This window comes from Heteronotia binoei, chromosome 6, assembly GCF_032191835.1.
Source record: "Heteronotia binoei isolate CCM8104 ecotype False Entrance Well chromosome 6, APGP_CSIRO_Hbin_v1, whole genome shotgun sequence".
NCBI lineage: Eukaryota > Metazoa > Chordata > Lepidosauria > Squamata > Gekkonidae > Heteronotia > Heteronotia binoei.
Window position 1 is genome coordinate 78,175,704 of NC_083228.1, and position 19,978 is coordinate 78,195,681.

A 19,978-nucleotide genomic window follows, 5' to 3' on the forward strand; every position below is an offset into this window, starting at 1 on the left:
TGAATAAGCAAAAATGGGCATTATCACCTAGGCATCTTCCATTCTGCTGACCTAGCTCTCCACTTTTCCACCGACACCCTCCTGGTTTCTGCATCTACTATGGCAGGTAAGACAATATTAACCTGTCAGACTTTAGTAGTTGCATTGAAGTATCATCTGAAGCATCTGTTTGTTCTGCTGCATTCTCATATCCTACAAAGAAAAATGAATCATGAGTATTCAGTTAACATTGCCTGTAGAAAGAGGACAGTGCCCAGCTATAGTCCCTGTTATCCTCACCAGTACATGGTAGGCACATATATATGTTGGAGGTGGGTAAAAAGGATAAAGAAAGATCTGCATGTGGCATATCTGATGCATGCTTTCCCTCCTTTGCTTACCTGTGTAAAGTGTCTTGTCACAATCCTAAAGACAGGAGTGCGGCTGAGGTTCCTTGCAGGCATTTGAGAGTCTGCTATCCTGAGACATGGTATCTGTAAGGATTCTCAGAAGGTCTGTTATTAATCTGCTCTTTCTACATTTATTGGTCCCAATTGTTTATTGTTTGTACAAAGTATTTGTAAACTGCCCGTACACTAATGTTTCCATTTATGAATCCACGTTCAACAGACAAAAGTGATGCAGCAGCCTCCATGTCATACATCTTGCAAAAGCTGTCTTTCCTTGCTGTAGCTTACACACTCCTGGTCCTTGAGTTGTAAACCTGCCCTCCGCTGTGCCTGGAGGATGGAGCTAAAGGAAGGCAGAATTGTTTGGGGCTTTCTATTGATTTCAGTGGGAGTGCTTTAAGTTACACCACCCTCTTTTTCAAAAATGACTGTCACACTGTTATTGGAGATAGGGCAAGTCTTTGAGTGAGCACAGGATTCCATTTCTCCCACGCCACATCCACAACTCTGCCAACTTTTCCTTCCTCAGGTAGTAGTGCTATACTCTCATATCTTTGACATCTGGCAACAGAAGGGCATTTAGGAGAGATTTTTTCCCTGGCTGGCAGGCATAAACTTGCAGACAGGATAACATTAGCTATGTCTAGCAACATATGAACCACAAATGGCTTATAGGTATATATGTTTTCAATATATGAAAAACAAACATTGAAATGACAACCCTTCTACATTAATAACATCAAGGCTAGCTCTGCCCCTCTCTCAATATTTGAATGGACTTTTCCTGTCAACTGTATTCCATTATTAATATTTAAAACGTGAGATGCTGGAGCTTAAAACTTTTGCATTTACTATTTTCTGATGAGCCCAGACTTGACCAGATACCCTTGAGCAGTGGAATGTCAGTGATGAAATGTGTATTCGTGATTGGTAGGGATTTCCTTATATGTTGACACATATCCCAATACAAATATAGGCAGGTATAACCGGAAATGCCAAGCTCTTTGGAGGACTACAGGCAGCACAGAGGTAGCATAAACAGGACAAAAAAAAGAGTATCAGGAATGGACCATGCACAGAGGAGAAGAACCAGTAAAAGTCATCAGGACAGAGCTGCAGGATCAAAAGAGCCACAGACTTTGCTTATCATAGAGGGAGAGATTAGTGGACAGAAAACCAGGACAAATGTGCCCAGTAAATACATTTAAAATATACAGCTCTTGGGCAGTTTGTCATCTGCATACGTTACATACTCACTAGCCACTTCCAATAATCCCAATTTAAAGCACAGAGTAATATCCTTCCCTGCTTTATTCCCCACAAATTGAATTATCCTAGATTGATTTGCTTAGTAAACCATCGTTAATATTATTTACTTTTGTTAATTGCTTTGACTTATTTCTATTATATGGATTAAAGTAAACCACATTACAAGAGCGGTATTTTTAATTCTGCTAATAGCATCTAAACCTCGCAAAGGATTATTTACTGCAGATCTTTGGATGAAATAACATTGACCAGATGGACAGATAGAATTCTCTGCCATGCCTGAGAGCTGTGGTGCCAGCATTGAACATTTATGTCAAAACCATGAATTCTAGTAAGTAATCTATGGGGAGCCATTTGCCTAGATATAAGAATGCAAGACACTCACAGACACAGAGTCAGAGAGAGAGAGAGACAGAGAGAGACAGAATGAGTAGTTTTCTCGCCCCCCCCCCCACACACAATGAAGAACAAGAACTATTATCTTATTAACCAGCAATTACAGTAATCCAAGGACTCTAGGTATTTGAGAGAAATGCAAAGATTCCTGAGAATTTTTAATTGCATATATATCCTGCCGTTCCTCCGTGTATTAGGGGTATATTTTAACTTCATGATAATTTTAGCCTGAGCGAGAGGCCATCTTGCAATATTCAAGGCCGACCAGTTATTTAGACCCAGGCTTCTTTGGGTCCAAGTCTCATACTCTAGCTATTACACCACCACAGAGGTCATGTCTCCAGACTCTAGGCCAAAAAACTACCAGCACTTTCTTCCTTGGAAAATTATTCCCTATTTAGCGATTGGCTATTCATCTAGAAAATTAACTTGAACATGCAAGAGGATGCATTAAATCTTTTTCTTTTCTTTTTTTGCAAACAAAATGTACACAACTTGGCATGCTTATCTGAACCCATATTGCCAAGCCAGCTGTCTACTTTGGTTTGAGTGCTCTGGTGATCCTCCTCACCCATTAGTACCTCATTTGTTATCACTGTCACCTAGTCACACTGACTCTTTGTTGCTTCAAGCCCACCCCCCCATTTCCCTGTTGAGCACTGTTGACACTACTGGAACATTACTCTGCATCTCCATCTCTCCCCCTCATTCGGGCGGGGGGCTGCACAGACCCAGACACTCAGTTCCCTCCCCCACATACACACACACACTCACACACCCATTTTGGCAAAGCAAATTTCTCCTCCTTATTGGTATTCTGCAAATCACTTGCAGCACCCAGCCTCTTGGCTTCTTCTCACAGAAGAGTCTTTGTCAGGTATGTCACTCCCTCCCCACCCCCTCAATCCCTAGCCCCAATGTTACGAAGATTGTAAGAGGGAACTACAAATGGAAAGCACTGCTATTGCTGGTGACAGGATTTTCCCTCACTGGGGGGGGAGTGTTAAGGGCAGAACAACTTTGACCTTGTAGCATGCACCAAATGGGCTAATCACACCAGTTGGTTAAAAATAAAACCCATCCAAACAACAGTTCAATTCTACTCAAGACTTTAGAACTCTAAATTTGTTGCATTCCAGTAGTATAAGACTAAACATCCATTTATCCTGCTCTGAACAGTTTACAAACAATTTGGTGATGATAAGGTAGATATCTACTTCATTTTTATTATACCTTGCTGTTTTCCTTTACTCAATGTGGCTTGAATCCAACAGATGTTTTAAAAACTAAATGGGAAACCAGACCCAGATTGTCCCCTAACCTGTCACATGGATGCCCACATCAAAATTATGGGCATCTGCTGCATGCACAAACACCCCCAATATACGTGGCAGGAGGTGGGACACAGTAACGAAAATAAGACCAAGATCCAGAGATGTGTATTTTGCTAAGATCCAGAACAGCGTAAGGAAATGTATCTAAGCAGACAAATGCTCAAGCTTCTATATGAGTAATATGAGAAAACACAATTGGATTTGTAGACAATGTATTTGTTATCTGTCATTTATTTATTTAACAGAAATGTGTATTAAATGATTTCTGAATTGCTTCTCTATGTCATGTGTTTACTGTTTATGGAACTGGCAACGTAATCATTTGCTATCCATGACACTACTTAAGTGATTCACTGACACTATTTACTATTTACTAATTTTGTCAAGCACTATTCTAAAAAATCTGCTTACAAATAACACATCTAGTCATGATACTGACAAACTGTATAGGCTTAGATCCTGCCTAAAATGTTCATGAATGAAAGGATTTCCTGTGAGATTTTATGCAGCTTCATTGCCTTGTTTATTGTTTATATTATACTGTTTTTATTGCACTATTCTCCAATTTTGCAATGCAGCTTCATAGCACTATTTGTTGTATCTATTATATTGTTTTTAGTGCATTGCTCTTGAATTTTTCTAAGCCACTTATATTCTACTGTTGGTTGTATCAATTGTGCTCTCTATTGCATTGTTTTTAATTGTTTCATTCATCTTGAGTCTCGGTGAGGAAGCTGGACTATAAATGGAATACAACATATAAATAAATATATGAAAGCACACTTCCCTGCCTCCCCACCCCTACTGCAGAACACAATGCCTCCTAAAATGCTGCTCGTAGGGTCAGGAGCCTTGAGAGAGTCAGATGTCTACTGTGGAAGTGGGCAACTGGCAAAAACTCTCCCCTTGGGTGTGTGGGAATTTTAATTGGATCCAACTCCACCAGATTAAAAACATTAGGACCAAATCAGATATTTCACAATAGCCGGTGCAACTGTGGTCCACTAGAAATGAAAAGGAGCCATCAGAGACTACGATCCAACAGGAGTAGGATGGACTGCTTAAACTTCTCAGCTCCAGCTGTTTCCCATGCAAAACCTCCTCCCTCCCCAGTTATTTCCTCTCAGCAAATGTAAAAGCTGCTGCGGGGAGGGGGGGAGGATAATTTTGAGGAGAAAAACAGCCAGAAGTAAAAGGGTTCAGCAGCCCCTCATGTTCCCTTCCCCTACTCAGATTCACAGTCTCCTGTGTCTGCTTTTCATTTTTAAAAGCACTGAGAAACTGTCACACAGGTCTGCCATGTACCATCTTAATTCAGCTCTTATTTAGAAGGCTGAAATTGTGATGGCAGTGCTTGAAGGGTTCACAGACGCGCAGACAGGGCATTGTCATTCATGTGGCATTGGCTAAAACAACAACCTTGTCTTGTATACACTAGCTGGCTAAAGCAGCCATCCAGTCAAGATAGCGAAGAACACAGTCACACTCCATGGCCAAACAAGAATATACTGGCAGGCAGGCAAAGAGCAACAAGCAATTTCTGAATACAGAGGATAGAAATGAGTGATAGCCATGCTTTTAAGTCTGTGAAAGGTGTATTCAATCAACGGATTTCAGTTGCCTCACTACTATGTTTCCATACACTTGGTGTAACCCATCTACCTCGGTTTACTAATTGTGATTGTATCATTCCTCAGAGACTCCTTCTTATGCTTATAATGTTAAAGAACATGGCAGTGTAGTCCATCTGCTGGACACTACTGGGCAGCCCAAAACCAGGCAAAGGGGCTTCACTGCCCAGAATAAGGTTACTGAACAGTTATACATTTTCTTTTTAAAAAAAAAAAATCTGCCTCCTATGTTCTGTGGAACTTAGTATAACATACGTTTTGTTGTTGTTGTTCAGTCGCACAGTCGAGTCTGACTCTTTGTGATCCCATCTTTGTGACCTCCTGTCTTCCACCATCCTCCAAAGTTTGCTCAAATTTGTGTTTGTTACATCAGTAATGCTGTCCAGCCATCTCATCTTTTGCCACCCCCTTCTTCTTTTGCCTTCTGTCTTTCCTAGCATCAGGATCTTCTCCAGGGAGTGTTCCCTTCTCATTTGGTGGCCAAAGTATTTGAGCTTCAGCTTCAGCATCTGACCTTCCAGGGAACAGTCTGGGGTGATTTCCCTTAGGACTGACTGATTTGATCTTCCTGCAGTCCAAGGGACTCTCAAGATTCTTCTCCAGCACCACAGCTCAAAAGCATCTATTCTTCTGCACTCGGCCTTCCTTATGGTCCAGCTCTCACAGCCATACATTACTACTGGGAGTACCATCGCTTTGACTATACAGACTTCTGTTGGCAGGGTGATGTCTCTACTTTTTATTATACTGCCCAGGTTCGCCATAGCTGTCTTCCCAAGGAGCAAACGTCTTTTAATTTCATGGCTACAGTCACCATCTGCAGTGATCTTGGATCTGAGAAATGGGAAGTCAGTCACTATTTCCATGTCTTCCCCTTCTATTTGCCAAGGTGTGATGGGGCTGGATGCCATGATCTTAGTTTTTTTTTTATGTTGAGTTTCAAGCCTACTTTTGTGCTCTCCTCTTTCACCCTCAACAAGAGGTTCCTTAGGTCTTCCTCACTTTCTGCCATTAGAATGGTGTCATCTGCATATCTGAGGTTGTTGATGGTTTTCCCGGCAATCTTAATTCCAGTTTCTGCTTCTTCCAGGCCAGCATTCCACATGATGTATTCTGTATATACATTAAATAAGCAGGGTGACAATATACATCCTTGTCGAACTTCTTTTCCTATTCTAAACCAATTAGTTGTTCCATATCCTGTTCTGACAGTTGCTTCTTGACCCTTATACAGGTTTCTCAGGAGACATGTGAGGTGGTCTGGAACTCCCATCTCTTTAAGGACATGCCACAGTATGTTGTGATCCACACAATCAAAGGCTTTAGCGTAGTCAATGAAACAGAAATAGACGTTTTTCTGATACTCCCATGCTTTCTCCATAATCCAGTGAATGTTGGCAATTTGATCTCTAGTAACATACATAGGGGCTGAGAACAGATGGGCATTTTGGGGCAGCTGGGAGGCGTCCCAAATCGGACTGGTGCAAGAAGAGCCGTTCAGGAGCCTCCACACGCTCACCCGCATGCCGCCCGTCCCCAGTCTGTCAGGCAGCTTGGCACCTCCACACGGGAAGGCAACCCCGAAGCCAGATTCCTCTTTGTTCCCCTTGGGGTGAAGAGCTGATGCACACAAACACTCCAGCGCTCTCATTGGGTTCTTAATTGCAGGAGAGCCGGTTTGGTGTAGTGGTTAAGTGTGCGGACTCTTATCTGGGAGAACCGGGTTTGATTCCCCACTCCTCCACTTGCACCTGCTGGAATGGCCTTGGGTCAGCCATAGCTCTGGCAGAGGTTGTCCTTGAAAGGGCAGCTGCTGGGAGAGCCCTCTCCAGCCCCACCCACCTCACAGGGTGTCTGTTGTGGGGGAGGAAGGTAAAGGAGATTGTGAGCCGCTCTGAGACTCTTCGGAGTGGAGGGCGGGATATAAATCCAATATCTTCTTCTTCTTCTTCTTAAAAAAAAACCAACCTGGATACAGGTTCGGGCGGCTTGGCAGTTCCACACCGCCAAGCCGCCTCACTTGCACCCCTCCCCTTCCAGACGGTGGGGAGGCGACTACTGGCCAGCTCAAATATTTGCAACCACTTTCAAAGTGGTTGCTTCTCGAGCTAGGTCGAGCGGCCGGAAGGACAGGGTGAGTACGGGCTGGGGACACGCGGCAGATGTTTCTGTGTGGAGGGATTATTTGGGCTGACTTCAGAGGTGTCTCTGAGTCAGCCCAAAGTGCCAGTCTGTAATCAGCCAGGGATTCTCTTATCTGTTCCAGGTCTGCTTGGTATCTACAAAATTGCTGCTGCCATGTGCCTTCACAGCAGGAGGTATATAACATTGTACCCTTGCATACTTGCCTCAATTTGTTTTACTCTCAGGACATTTTGTAGAAATGGGTTGCAACTAGGGTTGCCAACCTCCAGGTGGGTTCTGGAGACCTCCTACTTTTACAACTGATCTCCAGCTGGCAAAGATCATTTCTCCTGCAGAAAATGGCTGCTTTGAAAGGTTGACTCTATGACATTGTACCATGCTGAGGCCCCTCCCCTCCCCAAACCCTGGTCTCTCCTGGATCCACCCCCAAAGACTCCAGATATTTTCCAATACAGACCTGGCAATCCAAGTCCAAACACTCAAGCTGTCCATTTTTGCTTTTGAGAAAGAAAGATCTGTATTATACTACACTTGTGATAGTAAAGCCTCTGACACTAATTGACTGAGTTGGTATGATGGCATAGAAAGTTCATAAATGTTCCAACTTCATAGAGCATATTCGGTCCATTTTGTGAGCAAAGAGAACTTTTTTCCGTTTGGCCTCACACAGGTCCTACTAAAAACTTTGTGGGGCAAGCTGATGACTGGAAAGAGGCCTTAGGAAGCAAGTCGAAAAGGACACAGAACACAGTGGTAAGCTGGCTGAAGGAGCAATGTAGAATAAGCAACACACAGTACTTGTGTGAACTAGCAATTCTATCAGGGCAAGGAGGACACAAAATGTATGATACATGCATTTTAACTACCTACCAATTTCTCTACACTAACTACCAGTTTCTCACATGGGAAAATGGCCTCATATCTATCTGTCTTGCAGGTGCCACAGCAGCGTAGAGCTTTTTCCCTTGTCAGATGTAATGCCGTGCCCTCTGCCATTCTTTATGGCAGATTCAACCGTCTACTCAGTCAGATACCGCTTCTGTAAACCAAAATGTGTTGAGTCAATTACTCATATTCTTCTTTATTGTCATTTGTATACAGATATTTGTCACAAGTATTTACATCCTGTTTTAGTTAGAATGGCTGATTGTTTTGATGGACTTAAGGTCTACAGACTTTTGAATGATTCTTCATCTAGTGTCACTGAGAAGGTGGGTAAGTTTCTTTACTCTGTTTTAAAGGCACACCAAGGGATTTTATAGAAATAGTTTGTGTTTATGCTTACTCTGATGTATATGTATGCAATTGTTCCATTTTACCCTTTTTACCTAATTTGCTCTGATATATATATTTATATATATTTATGCCAATAAAGGCTAACTTGACTTGACTTGACAATTTCTCACATAGCTTTTCACTGACTGCCCAATTATTTGGCTGCATCTTTTGGAGGTTTGATTCTCTGAGAGAGGGGTCCTGATCTAGTGGGAATATCAGTGGTTAGGCAGAAGATACATATTATGCCTATTCAGCAGTTACTGCTTTGGTTATCAATTGGTTGCTGGGTTCAGTTCAAGGTACTGACTATCATGTACAAAGTCCTACATGACCTTGGACCTACATAATGCAGCACTATCTCTCCCACTATGCTTTGCCACTTTGCTCAGCTTTCTGAACATGCCATCCTGAAAATAGGTAAGTTCAGAAACCAAAGCATTCTCTGTTGTGGTGCCCACCTTGTGGAATGGCCTGAGGAGGTCAGGAAAGATCCCACACTTCTGTCATTCAACAGAATGTGCTTAAATGTCCAGGAGGGTATTTTTATAAAGGGAAATAAGCTGTAGTATAATGGAATGGCTTAGGAGTGGAGTTTTAAATGAAATTTATACTGATTCTACAGGTTATCTTCCTCTTATTTCATTATCTCCTGTTTTTGTAATTCTATTTCTGCATTGTTTATGTCATGCCTTATGCTTTCTTGTTGCACTGATTTCTAGTTTTGTAGTCCTAGTCCTATTTCATTGTTTACTGGATGCCTTATGATGTCTGACTGCATTGTTTTATATTGTGTAGCCCACCTTGAATCTCAGTAAGAAAGAGGTTATAAAATTAAGGCTTAACTTTACACCTACTTCACTATTGTTTTTCTGAAGTAAAAAAAAGATATGCAAAGTTGGAGGCATGATACAGGTAGTGGGAAAAGATCACAGAAAATTAAGATGGTATAGTGCAGGGATGGCCAAACTGTGGCTCAGGAGCCACATGTGGCTCTTTCACATATATTGTGTGGCTCTCAAAGCCCCCATTGTCCCATTGGCTGGCTTGGTGAAGCCATTTGTCTCTCTAAATCATTGGTGGCTTCGAGAATGCATTTAAAGTTAATGTTGCTTTCTTTCCACTTCATCTTTCTTCCTTCCTCCTCATTTGCCTTCCTTCCTTCCCTCAAACATCTGACATTCATCTCTTGCGGCTCTAAAACATCTGGCATTTATTCTCTAGTGGCTCTTACATTAAACAAGTTTGGCTACCTCTGCTATAGTGGTTACAGCAGGATCCTTCCATTTCCCTCCATCCACTCCTGAACTAGACTATAATTGCATACATTTTAAATTGAGAGGGTCACTGGCACCTGTTTGAGTTAGCTGTTATTAGATTTCTGCGCTTGAAGATGACTACAGATTTGATGCTCATTGTGCTGCCACCTACACCTTGCTGCAATTGCCATCTCTGCAACTAGACTTGACATCATCTGATGTGTAGGTTATGTTCTATATTCCCAGGTTTACAAGTATTGCAAGGAGCTCTGTATGAACTCTTCAAAGGGTCTGCTCTTCCAAGAGCTACCGTCTGCAATTTACTGTTGGGCAAAGGATACAGGAAACAGAAGAGAGTACAATGGAAAACTTGGAATTACTTACGGACACATCTGCATTCAACCTTTCTCCTTTCCCATTCCATCTTGAGCTGTTTGAGTCCAGTTTTTCATCATACAATTTGTTTGGATTTCTTTGCTTTGGGGGAGAGAGACTTTGTGGGAAAAGCAAGTAGGTGCCAGGAGACACGCTGGAGAGCACTATGGTACCCACAGTGTATGGGTGATTATTGGGATCACGGCTATAGATTCTTATTTGGAAAACTATGTACTCTGATTTTTGTCAGTGTATGGTCTGTTATGGCAGCCATTTTTAAAAATACAATACTTCTGGGAAGTACATATTCAAGAGAAAGAAGGGAAGCAGAGTTATAGCCAACTGTACCCTCTCCCCATTATCACTTCATTCCACATCTAGTGATACAATACATGGGAAATCATAAGTTTCAGAGACCTGAGCATCCCATACCCAAGCAACATAGAATAAATGTTGTGCAGCTAGTCATATTGCACTGTGACTTCTCCCATGAGTAACAGGACATATATTTGCATACTTGATCTCTAAGATAATTTGAAAATCTGCTGCCATAGCAACTGACATGGCCACACCCAAATTCAAAGAAAGATGGATTCCTTTTCTTTATCTAAATACTTATGATTTAGCTTGGAACCAACCCCGCTTGCAAGATCCACCTCTACATTGCTTCATCTCAGTACCACAATTGGCTGTTCTCTTCTTCCTAGGGTCAGCATCAATGTATATCAGCAACTATATTCATAGAAAGGGAGAGAGTGATGGGAATTTACTTGGCTGTGTGATTGCCAAGGTCACCTTCCCGCCTTGGTAATTTTCCTTGATGGGAAGCTAGATTCATTTTTAACAGCTCTTCATTTTCACAGTGACACTGTCCTCCTGCTCGTGTGAGACTGGGGGAAGGGGGGAAAAGGCCCAGCCCTTTGTTCCTTCGTCCAGTGCTGACAGTTTAATTAAACCCCATTTGAGACAGGGTCAGCAGGGTCAGGTGCTCTCCAGCAAAATATCAACTACGCACCATTTCCAGGCACCAAGGCTGCTTAATGAGACACTCCTGAGGACAAAGCGCAGGAGTTTAAGGACGTGCATTTCTCTGTCTTTCTGATTTGTACATTCACATGTCCCCCATATTCTGGGAATGAGAATATGGAGGCACACATGCGGGGACACTATACAGAAAATCAAAGTCACATGGTAGACTTGTGCTAGAAAGACCTGGGTTCAAATCCCTTCCTAAAATATGAAGAATATTTGGTGACCCCAGGGTTAAGTCACTACTTTTCAGCCTACTGTATGTTGTGATAAGGCCTATTTATTTGGGTTATTTATAAGTCTGCCTCTCTCACTGACATTCAAGGCAGATTGCATAGTATAAGTTATAAGAAGAGCCCTGTTGGATCAGACTAATGGTCCATCTAGTCCAACATCCTATCATATACATTAGCCAACTGGTTCCTCTAGAGCAGCAATCCCCAGCTTTTTTGGCACCAGAGTCTGGTTTTGTGGAGGACAACTTTTCCGCAGACCAGGGGAGAGTGATGGTTTCGGGATGATACAATTGTGCACTTTATTTCTTTTATTAGATTGTAATATATAATGAAATAATTATATAACTCACAACCCGACTGCTAACAGGCCACAGACCAGTCCCGGTCCATGGCCTGGGGGTTGGGGACCCCTGCTCTAGAGGGTCAAAAACAGAGTATAGAAGCCAAAGCCTTCTCCATATGTTGCCTCCTGGCTCAGAGGTTTAGTGCCTCTAAATGTGGAGGTTCCCCTCAGTCACCATGGCTAGTAGCCAATTAATCAATCTGAACCTCTTTTAAAGCTGTGTTTTTCTTGTAGCCATTTTACATCCTCTAGAAAGGAATTCCTCATTTTAATCATGCTCTGTATGAAGTAACATTTCTTTTGCCTATCCTGAACATATTGCCCACAAGCTTCATTAGATGCCCTCCAGTTCTAATATTTCATGAGAGGGGGGGGGGAGTTATCCTTGTCAACTCTCTCCACACCATGCATAATTTTATAAACCTCTAACACATTCCCCCTTAGTCGTCTCTTTTCTAAACTGAAAAGTCCCAGACTCTTCAGCCCTTCTTTACAGGGAAGGTACTCCAAAATCCCCTCCTCTGTACTTTTTCCAGCTTTGCAATGTCCTTTGGGAGATATGGTTATCAGAATTTTACACAGTATTCCAAATGAGGCCGCACCATACAGGGACATTACAATATCAGCCATTTTATTTATTGTAAAGTGAGTTCAGTCAGCTCTTAAGTAAGTAGCAACAGTTTATTCAAGAAGAAACAGCCACAAACAGCACAGGCAACTTCACTTAATATATACACTGTGGCTGAATTAAATACATCCCCTTGTCGGCATCTCTCCAGGATCCTTCATTTGCATTTCCTGGAAGAAATGTCTTGCGTCCCAATTGGCCAGTTCTAAGAGAACAGCCAATCGGAATGCAGGCATCAAGATCCTGGAGAGTAATGGAAGCATGCTTCAAGCTCAGGCCTACTAACAATGAACGCAGCAAATATATAACAGGCCTATTAATAGTGAACACAGCAAATAACATATTCTCAATCCCTTTCCTAGTAAACCCTAACACAGAGTTTGCATTTTTCACTGCTGCAGCACACTGGGTTGACATTTTCATTGAGCTATCCACTACAACCCCAAAATCTCTTTTTCCTCTCAGTCTGAGCAAGTTCAGGCCCCATTAGCCTAAACTAGAAGCTGGAATTTTTTCTTTTGTCCCAATGTGCATCACTTTACACCTAACACTGAACTTCATTTACCACATTGCTGCCCACTCACCCCATCTGTGGAGGTCCTCTTGGGGCTCTTCATTGTCAGCCTTGGTTTTCACCATCCTGAATAATTTTATGTCATAAGCAAACTTGGCCAGTATGCTACTGACCCCTAGTTCCAGATAATTTATGAATAAATTAAATAGTACCAGCTTGCTAGGGGAAAAGTGTAAAAGACGGGGGAAGGCAATGGCAAACCACCCCATAAAAAGCCTGCCGTGAAAACGTTGTGAAAGCAATGTCACCCCAGAGTTGGAAACAACTGGTGCTTGCACAGGGGACCGTTCCTTTCCTTTCCAATATTGATCCTTGTGGGAACCCACTGTTTAGTTCCCTTCCATTGTAAGAATTGTCCATTTATTCCTACTCTTTGCTTCCTGCAATTTAACAAGCTTCTAATTCCATAAGAGAACTCATCCTCTTATCCCATGACTGCTCAGTTTACTCAGTAGTCTTTGGTAGAGATGGGCACAAACCAGAAAAACACAGTTCAGTCAGTTGTTTTTGGCATACTCCATTCACAAACCACAGGCCTTTGTGAACTTTTAGCTGCCTCACAAACCAATTTGGTTCACAAAGGCAGTAGAAAGCCCCCTCCCCCAGCATGCTAGAGATATCAAACTCACCAGGGATTTCTTGCTGACTCTCCTCTACCTGCCCTCCAAGGTTGGTGAGGATTGGACTTATGAGGTCAAAGTTATGGCCCCTGAAGGTGTCCCCAGGAAAGTGATTTCTGGAGATATGACCACCTGTTAGAGAGAGCGAGTCAGAGATTCTCTACAAATTTGGTGTCTGCAGCGTGCACAGGATCCATTCTATGCACTCCTGTACTTGTACATGTCAAAATGACTGCTGTAGTCATTTTGACAGGCACAAGTTCAGGAGCTTTAGGAGTGTATAGAATGGATCCTGTGCAAGCTACAGACACCAAACTCACAGCAGACCTCCCCTGGATGCTGCACTACATGCCCTTCAAGTTGTTGCTTTGAAGTTATGGAAAGTTCATGCTGGTTGACCTGCCATGAATTTGACTTAACAAACCACCAAATGGTCAAAGTTCATAAAGAGCCAATTCATGCCCATCCCTAGTCTTCACTGAGATACTTTCTCAAAAGCCTTTTGAAAGTTCAAGTATATAGTATCTGCTGGGTTACCATTGTCTACACGCTTGTTCACTTTCTCAAAAAGTTGGTGAGGCAAGACTTCCCTTTGCAAGTAAAATATAATCAAAAGGAACAATACAATAGCATCAGAACTACAGAAATCTGAAAACAAACAACGATCTAAAACAGAGCTGAAACAAACTTGAAACAAAGCATAAGCATTTAAACATATGTTACTTGGTGTAGAAACTATCTAGTCTGCTGCCTTCTTACAGCAATACAGTAGTATAGGCCAGAGTCTCTACCCATTTACCAGTGCAACCTTTTGAACCATTTCATCACAGTACAGTCCTATTTACTTATGCAAAAAAAAAAGCAGCCCTCTTGATTAATTTCATTTTGCATAGTTTGGGGATAGTCAGGAGAGTGGAAGCCTTGCTAACCTCATCAAGGAGGTCATTCCATAAGGCAAGGGACCACAACAGAGAATGCAGAAGCTCCTTTTCCTTTAAGGAGGTGATTTACAAAAGATGATAACTGAAAGTAATACACACAAACCCTGCAAAAGTTGTGCTAGCAAGGAAGGAGTAAACTTATTAGGAAGAAAGCTTGTTTCCTCATGAAGAGCCTGTAGAGAAATGGCATCAACCAAAAGTTTTTATACAATCATGTGCATACCAATTGATCAGTGCAAAGATAAAATGTGGGTAACTAATCCAAATCAGCACCAATCCTTCCTGGCAGCTGATGCCCTTCTATTCCTTTTAATCATGTTTCAAGTGATTTTTCCCAAACACTGCCTTCTATCTTTACCATGTTATTTCTTCTTTCTAAACATAAGCATATAATTGTTTTACCTATCAGCTGATACAGTCCATTCCTCCTTTAGTTTTCCTAAACATCCCAGCAAAAGACTTCCCCATGCTATCTGCCACCATTGCTCTTCCTCTGAGCCTCTCTCCCCTGGTCAGAGAAGACAACAACAGATACATGATGAAGGCTTTGAAAAGATTGCCTTTGGGAGTCTCAACTACTACAGAGCAAAGCTAAAGCTGCCATATAAAAATGTCATTCACAAAAAGGAACTACATTACAAATTCAGCCTGTTTTAAACCAAACTGTCAGGGCTTTCTGTGTGAAGTAGTTTTGTGGGGGCGGTGTGAATTTGTTAGCTCCCATCAAACAACACCCTCAGGGTTCCTTGAGGGAAACCCCATCAGTTAAACCAGTCTATGTCACCAAGACTACATGCAAGAAACTAGTTCGCCTGAGAAAAAGGCCATCTTTTACATGCAAAGGGACTGTGATGCCCTGAACTAAAGGGTTATCATTTAAACGAGGTTCATAAAGAGGATGGAAGGTTAGTTAGGTTTCGTGGTGATGCCAGCCTCAGCTGCCCACATAAAATTTCCTACGTTACACGGGTTTACCAAGTTGGCATTAGACAGATCTAAATAAAAGGGGGTTAGGAATTTTGATCCACGGCATCCATCCCCTGACCCTAATTTCACCTCCATTCATGATATCATACATTGTTAGGAGCTCTGCAACTCAAACAGTCCTAGGGAGAGGACATTGCAATGAATTAGGATCAGAAGAAGTGCTTTTCCTAAAACATAATTTATCCCTCCATTAGGGTGCTGCCTCAGAGGGCCAAACGGAGCAGCCCTCACAAGTCAGGAGGACTGTTTCACTACATTTTGCTGCAGATGGGCAATGAGAATACTGAGTTCTCATTAAGAGAATGACAATTTTATTTACAAACTAATATCTTACTGAACCCCTAGGGAATCTCCTGAGTATACAGAATACCCTATCTTGTCCGTGGGGGCCCTATGTTAATACTACACCAGCTGGCAGAGCACCATCAAGTTCACAGTTAGATGAAGTGATTCAAGAGAACCTGAATTATGTAAAATTGATGAGGACAAAAAAGAATCACTTGTATATTAAATTGGTAGCCCATCATTTCAGAACCCAAAACTCTCAGCTCTGTAGTACCGATATTTCTGAAAAGCACACATCTGAAAACCCTCCAGCTCTTGCAGTATGTCTATTACTTGTATAATTCATGTGACTGTATTTAGGCAATTCCTAGGCTATAAAACATAGAGGTTGTGTCCTATGATTGTCCCATAGCACAAAACCAGAAAGAATTAAAATAAACTAGGTCTAAGCTACAGTAGGCACCAGGCAGAAAAATGAGATATCACTCTGGGGTTTAAGCCATTCATAACTCTCACAATACTTGGTTGTACTCCTTAATGGGGTGTGCATGCACACACATACACATGCACGAGATCCCCTCATATAAGCCATATTTTTTTTTTATCAGCAGCATATAGTGTGAGCAACAACAGTGAACAACTGTTTAGGAGCAAAGTCCCGGGCCAATGGCATTGCGCCAGATCAAGTCATCAGCTGCCATGGTAACGGCTGCCTCAGAAACCATGTCTTTTAGGGGGCTTGGCACAGGCCTATCCCTCTCTTGTCCTTTTATATCACATACAAAACAGAGGAAACCATCTCCTTTGGTGCTTCCTTTCAAACCTTTTCCTAGGGTCTTACATCTGACAAGCAGATCCTGGACTAAGCTGGGGAATGGCTGCTCATACCTTCCTCCCCCCCCCCCCCACACACACAACTTTGTGCTTGAGACTGGAAGCCCTAACAATCCAGGACAAATAATGACACTCCACAGAATGCAACTTAATATTCCTTAAAATATGGGGGAGAAAAGGGAAAGTAAACTTTACAATCTGAAACCCACACTTTCTTCATGTGGTTGTGCCTCCTTTCCCAGTGTGAGAATGCCACCCACTGGCTGAGAATGTTGAGAGTCCTTCAATATTAAAGTACATGACCTTCACACCTCTTTGTAGCATAGGTTCAGGATGTCTGCAGAGACTATATGTATACATGAGCAGCCTTGCTGTTTTAGAGCAATGGTTCATCTATCTTAAATCTGACAATGGCCAATTGTGTACACTTTAAAGGAAGAAAATAACTTTTTAGGATATGACTGTTCCATTCTCTGTCACTTTATGTCTAGCTCTTCTTGCTAGTACCTCTTAATATTTTTATCTTCCACAATTGTACTGTATCATGATTTTTAAAATCTCTCAATATATACCATTATGTTCCTCATTTTTAAATGAAGGGAAACAACAGGAAGTAGGGAAATCATAATTGACCTGTGATCTTATTCTTTATCCCTGCTTTCACAGATACAAACTCCTCATGGTTGCCACAAGGATCCTTGGGTCATGCCTTTGCCAGGAGTTCTGTGCCTCCCATGCACACTGGAGCTGTATTCTGATTGCAGTTGCAGCATGCACAGAATTCAGGTTTCATTCTCCAACCCCACACATACACCATTTCCATAAGCTGAAATGGCCCTGGGGAGCAGCTATCTCCTCCATTTGGAAACTTAAGTACAGTTGTCATTACATAGAATTTTCCCAAAGAAGAAAATAGCAGCTCCCCAGAGCCACTTCTGTTTGTGACACTGGCATTGGGAAAGAAGGCTGAACCCCTTTCTCCCATCTGGGTAGCATGGAGTCCCAAGCACCTGGGGTGACTCTGTATTGTGTGAATTGGCCCTTTCATTGGAGAACCCATCCTATGTGTAAATAAGAAAACATTATCAGCATGTCATTGTGACAGAAATGTTAGTAATCATTTTTAAGATTTTGATTACACTTATATAAGAATCAGAAGATATTCTTCCTAGTTCTCATACAGGTGTGTGTGTGTTTGCAGTAGGTAGTTTTTGACAATCAGACAACCCTGTAAAGGAAAGGGAGTGGATAACACACAGAAACAGAAACAAGACATCAGTTATCTCTGTGTTGTGGCCTCTTGTCCCAGCCAACGCAAAAAAAACATCATAATAACTGACCAAATCCAAAACCTTCATCTAAAGTAATTCATTTGGTTCTACCTTTAAGGAAGCAGCTCTCCTATTCTGAGCTATCACCTCTGCTCATACACCTACCTTCAGTAATAATAACTTTTATTATTAAAGCTGCTTTTTCTGACTCAAAAGCTTTGCCAGAAACCCTTTTTGCCTCCATCCAATATGTGCTAATGAGCTTCTACAAATGCCTCCCCCCCCCATTTTGACAATGTTTTGTTAGCAACTGCCAATGCATTGAAGAAAACATGTTATGCAAGTCATTGCTGCTTTTGCATTTAGAGAAGACATATTTAAAATACATAATTATAAATAAGTTTTTTTGACAGATGGATATTTAAAAATATTAGCACAAGCTTTCAAAGAGGCAGGTTGACAGAGGAAATTTGATAGTCCCTCATTTTACTTGTACATTTTATATTTAATCTGCTGGTGATTAGCTTTTTAAAAATACATTGAAATGTATTTCCCCTTTCCTGGCTTCTGCAAATATTAGAGATGTTATTGAATATTATTTGTTTAATTACAGAACCCAAGGCAAGTTATTTAGATTCATGTTCTTGTGACAGTAATAGAGATTCAATGCAACAAGAAAGAATTCCAGTTCTCAGTTGCACATGTTTCATCACAGACATTTTTGTGAATCAGCCCATATCCATGTATACCCAAATGTACATATCGCAGCAAAAAAAAAGAAAAAGACTGACACCACTGGAGCAAGAGGGTGTCCTTTCAGCCCAGTGCTGACATTCCGATGCATGGTACTCGACAGCATTGATTCTCTCACTCATGCCTCCTCAAAGTTCTTTTGGTCCAGACACTGTAGCACTGGAAATGCCTTCTAGATTTATGTACTAACATTCTCATAACTATGCCATCTTCTCACATGTCCTGCTCACTGGTCAGTAGAAACCCATAATTGCTCCACAAATGTGGAGCCTAGTTGTCTATCCTAGTTGTCCAGTGCCAAATCTTATCATAAGCAAGAAGCTCAGTTGGTCAGAACCAGAATGGCAGCTGAAAAGCAGCTACTATGATCCACCAGTCAAAATGTTCACAGTCAAGCTGCTTTCTCCAGGAATGGTTTCTACCACCAGCAGAGCTATAGGGAACTGATTGGAGGTTGGTACCACATGTTTTGAGCTTTCCAGTCCCCCCACCACCTTAATTTCATGCATTTTTCAAACTTAGATCCTCAACTAAGCACAGTCTTTTTCATGGGGAAGGGTCCCTAGTTATAGGACCCTGCCCCATAAAAAGACCAACTATCCCAACTCAGTGGAAAGTGTGCCACTACCTAAACATCCCTGCAACTGTGTTTCAGGCCTCCCTATTTTCCCCTCACTCTGCTCTTTGGACCTCAGTTGAAATTTTTCCTGGAACTCTCCAGACCTCAAAGCCCAGGATTTCAGGTCATGTGTCCCTTCCCTAAAACTTCTAAATTCCCTCCCCCCTACCTTTTATAAGTGACCCCCTCTTGTTGGGGTGTGTGTTTGTGTGCATGTGTGGTTACTTACAGAATTAATTCTCAGGTGCCCAATGCAGGTTCTTTACATTTTATTTTGTATACAATAAAATTATCTGTGTTTACAATCACTTTCTCTCTTCCTAATTATATTCTGGGGTATTCTCACCAAGATCCATCCTGGTACACAGAGACCTACAAAGTCCTGTGTTATTCCTTTCTGGAACTCTTTTTTAAAGCTAATTTCCCCCTCCTATGAGTCCAGGTTGGGTAACAACAGTTGCCATTGCCTTCAATATGCGACCAGTTCTTTCTTCTTAAAGTCCTAATCGTTTGTCTTACCAAATTCAACTGGGATCCCTTCCTTTGAACAAGGATGGTATGGACCCTTGCCAAAGGACTTTTCTTTCTTACTTTTGCAGAGTAACTGCACTTCCTCCCTGACTCCTAGTTTTTCCAGGGGAACTTTTAGAGGAAAGCTTGAACAAATGACGATACACAGACTAAATCAACAGGATTAAGTGCACTTGATACCTGAGAGGACACCTAAGGGGACTATCCTGGTATACATGTTTAGTTCAGACCAATTAATCAGATTGATAAAGGCA

At 41.8% G+C, this 19,978-nt stretch overlaps 1 protein-coding gene across 2 annotated transcripts in view; it reads right to left on the reverse strand.

Annotated features, from left to right (window-relative positions):
* The window catches only part of SLIT1 (slit guidance ligand 1), a 163,620-nt gene that overhangs the window by 112,193 nt on the left and 31,449 nt on the right, over positions 1 to 19,978 (reverse strand). The gene's annotated exons all lie outside the window — the stretch shown is intronic.